The sequence below is a fragment of the Galeopterus variegatus genome, unplaced genomic scaffold (genome assembly GCF_000696425.1).
Source record: "Galeopterus variegatus unplaced genomic scaffold, G_variegatus-3.0.2 Scaffold1645, whole genome shotgun sequence".
Lineage (NCBI taxonomy): Eukaryota > Metazoa > Chordata > Mammalia > Dermoptera > Cynocephalidae > Galeopterus > Galeopterus variegatus.
In genome coordinates this window covers 90,140-94,366 of record NW_007727756.1, presented here as the reverse complement: position 1 = coordinate 94,366, position 4,227 = coordinate 90,140, and positions in this window count along the sequence as shown.

The following is a 4,227-nucleotide window of genomic DNA, read 5'->3' as shown; positions in this document are numbered from 1 at the left end:
GAAAAGAAATTCCAGCAGTTATGTGTACACAGGTTTTGTGATGCTAACCTCCCTGTTTCCCGTTTCAGGCTCTCACCATCCCAGTGACTTGAGTCACTATCGGGAGATTTTATTTATCCCAGAACAGCTTTGTTCCCTCTCCCTTTGCTCAGATATTGGAAAATACACTGTCTGTCTGTGGAATGGGCCCAACAGTACCATTATATCCATGGTGTTATACAATCGCTTTCTTAAACGAGTTAAGAATGAAATGGGGCCGAGCCCGTGGCGCACTCGGGAGAGTGCGGAGCTGGGAGCGCAGCAGCGCTCCTGCCGCGGGTTCGGATCCTATATAGGGATGGCCGGTGCGCTCACTGGCTGAGCGTGGTGCGGCCGGTCTCAAAAAGGACAAAAAAAAAAAAGAATGAAATGGATTATAGTGTCTTTTACGATGGCACGATTATCTTTACTGGGCTCTTTGTCATATTATTTGGATTCCAATCATTATTTGTGGTCACTTGATTTCAGCCTAAAGAAGCTTCCTGTAATATTTCCTGAGAGTTGTCTGTAGCCCAGATCTTCTCAGTTTTTATTTATCTGGAGTGTGTTTACTGCATGTACCTTTATTTTTGATAGGTAGCTTTCCTGGTTATAGGATTCTAGGTTGACAGATATCAAAGGTTTTTAAACAGTCAATGATAAAGCAACGGCAATCTGGAGACTTTAAAAAGCCCTCTCGTGGGTCAGGGTGCTGACAGGTGGAGAGAGTGCTTCTCTGAGACTTTTTTGTGAGGAACCAGGCTTTTGTGGAAGCCGGGATTTGCTTTTTGGGAGGGGGATTTCCATCTCCTGCGCAGCGCCCACATGTGAACTTAGCCCGTTCTCACAGGAAAGCGCCTCAGAGAGGAGACAGGATTAGATGAGACTAGCTGGGGCGGGTCAGGCCTGGTTAGCCTCCCTCAGGTGGGGAGAGGGGGCTGCAGAGAGCCTTTTTCTCGCTGTCTTTAGACACAGATCTGAGCATGTGGTGCTCCCTGTCCACCCCCACAAGGCCTGTCCCCTGCATGTGGGGGGCTCCCAGTCCAGCTCCTCCATGGAGCCCTGAGGGTGCCGGGTGCTTCCTATGGGCTTTGTAGAAAGCACTGTTTTCTGCTTCCCTTTAGGCAGAATATTTCCCAAACATCTCAGTCCCCCTTCCTGCCCAAATCTTCTTGTAAAAAGTGTAGGATTTGGGGAAGGGGTGCCCTGGGGACAGCTGTGTGCTTTGCCTCTGGGCATCGCCATCTTGGGGAGTGTGACCAGTGCTACAGCACACATGGGGGCCGTGACCTGCCATGGCGTGCTGCTGGGACCCTGCCTCCTGTGGCTTTGCTGAATGGATGGTTTTCTTTTCTTGTTATCAAGAAGGAACATGTAAGAAAGGAAGGCATGGAGAACAGCTCCACATTAGGATTAGAGAGGCAAAGCAGGAAGAGGCCACGGTAGCTTCTATGGCAGCCGGGGGCGGTCCCCAACTGCTGTTATCCTTTCTCTTCATGTAACTAAAATCTCCAAAATTCAGGTGGCGGAAACAAACACTGTAATTCTAAACATAAGCAAGATACTAACAGTGAGCCCCGAGAGATGCACCTCGTGGTGGAGATGACCCACGTGGGGGTAGTTGGGACTCTACTGCCAGTCCTTGGGGCGCTTTGTCTGTGGAATGAGGGGCGGCTGCGGGTCTTGGGAAGGTTGCAATGGTCCTCCTCTCCCCTATGGTTAGGGAACTCCAGGGAGTCCTATGTTTGTCCTGCCAGGGGTTTACGCCAAAACAGAGAGTATCTTTGCTTTGGGTTGAATTTATAGCTACGGGTCATCTGATTGTAGCCAGAAGTCCTGGTGAGCGGTTGCAGGTTTTTTATTAGTAAGAATGAAAAATATTTAATAAGGGAAGTTGACACATGTGGCTTTTCACATGTGGGTCGTGAGGGCAGTCAGGAATTACGAGAGGTCCACGACAGCCCAGGGGGCAGACACCACTGAGCTCAGTCACTGAGACCCTTCCAGTGCCAGATGTGTTGTCTGAAATGTTTCAACGATTGAAGGAAAGTTGAAGTGGCCTGCCAAGCCCTGGAGCAACCCTTAGGAGCACAGAAGTTTGCTTGTGTGTAGGTGTGTGTGTTGTGTGTGTGTGTTCCATGTGAGTGGGTGTTGTATGTATGTGAATTTGTGCTTGTGCATTTGTGTTAGGTGTATGTACGTGCATGGGTGCAGTGTGTTGCGTGTGCACACGTGGTGTGTGTGCATGGATGTTGTGCGTGTTGTGTATGGGCGTTGTGTGCATGTACACCTGCATGTATTTCACAGGGACTTGCAGGAGTAGGTCTGTGGACGTGATGAGGGACACCTGCATGTGGGCGTGCTCCCACAGCGGCACCGAGTCTGGACCTCCTCGCTGCCTTTGTGCTCGTCACATTCCTAAATAGGGTGAAGTCCATAGACCCCCGTGACACCAGGGGTGCCTGTGTCCCTACACCCGTCCCCGAGGCCCAGTGTGAGGAAGAGAGCACTGGCCGGGGCTCAGCACAGCTGTGACCCTTCACACTGGGCAGGGCAGCCTGGAGCCAGCAGCACTCAGACCCCGATTTAGGAAGCTCTTGTCCCTCAGCCAGTGAGAAGTGGCGCATGTGTGCCCATGCACACACGCGTGTGAGAGCCAGGAGAGGCTCGTCCTGCTATTGAATCGCCCTCCAAGTGTTCAGAGCTGAAGACCACCATGGCAGATGGCCTCCCCTGAGGCCTGGCTGATGTCCCCGAGCAGTGACGGATGGTATCTGTGAGTGGGCATATTTACAAATGTCTATAAGCAGCAGCTTTTTATTTGCAAACCCACAGCTTCTTTACAGAACTTAAGAAGGAAATAATAGCACCTGTAGATGGATGGTATTGAAGTGCAGTGTATGATTAATCAAAGCACCCTGAATTCCTGCCGTGTCTGACAGTGGTCAGCTAGGGAGGGGTGGAGCTTCCAGTCGGTTGTTTTCCTTGTACATACTGAGCTGCAGTAATATTTTTTAGGAATCTCCCTCCCTCCAAATAGGAACTGCATGTCAAGGCAAACAATGGAACAAGACAGAGCTTCCTGCCAGATTTGTGGAGGGTCACGGCTAGGTGAGAGGGCAGTGTCCACACACAGCATGCCAGTGTCCAGAAAACCCAAACAGTCCCCAAAGATAGTAACTGTGCAGTTTGTAAAGTGCTGAGTGTGCCCGAGGGAAGGAACAGACGGCAAAGAAGAGATGACCTCTGAGAAAACCTTGCTCTTGAGCTGCTTTTTATAAAGGAGAGAATCTTCTGGCTTGTGTGCCTACTTGTTTGGTTGGCTTTGCTCCCTTTCAAAACAACCTACCAAGTTTGCTTCCTAATGAGGGTCCTCAGGACTGGCTGCTGTGTGTGGCGGGTCCAGGGAGGGCCTGAGAGCCGGGGACAGCTGCCATCCTTAATTCTGGAGGCAGGAGTCCCACTCAGAGGCCCCTTTTTCTTTTCCCTCGCACTTGCTTCCACCTTCCTCGCTGCATGGTGGGGGGTAAAGTGGTGGTGCAGAACGTGTGACCGTGTTTGTGGTTCTGTCTGGGAGGGAGGCCCAGAGTCAGGCCCTGAAGAGCAGCCCCCTGGGGAGGGCAGCAGCCCAGGTCTCTGGCCCAGCAGGGGCTGAGGCTGCAGCCACGCTCCCTGGGCCTCCAGGCTGGACAGGAGATGAGGGGCACCCTGCCGAGGGCCTGCAGACCCTGTGCCTGGCCCTGGTGAGTGTGTGGTCTCCCCACTGCCCTCCCGTCCCATCCAGAGGCCAGAGCAGAGGGGGTCAGGGAGGTGGGGTGGGGGGTGGCGTGGAGGCTCAGTTCACCTCCTTTGGCATTCAGTTTTACCAATGTTTATGATGTTAGAAGAGATGGAGGGAACAGAGCAGACTGGGATAGATTCATATTCTCCAAGTGATTTTTATGTGGAATTGACCACCTGAGCCCTGATTGCTGACGTAATGCATTTTTTCCTTTGTTCACTTTATTTTTTTTCTTTTGGACAAATGTCCAGGAGGGCTTTTCCAAAGTCCTAACACATGCAGTGCCGTTGATGAGGCTTAGGAATAGCTCCACATCCAGGTCACGGGTTTTCTTTTGACCTGCATGATGCTCCTAGGTCATCACATAAAAATGTGGCACAAGGCCCGTATCTGGGACTTAGAGCATGTGCCTTGAGGGCAGGCCTCCA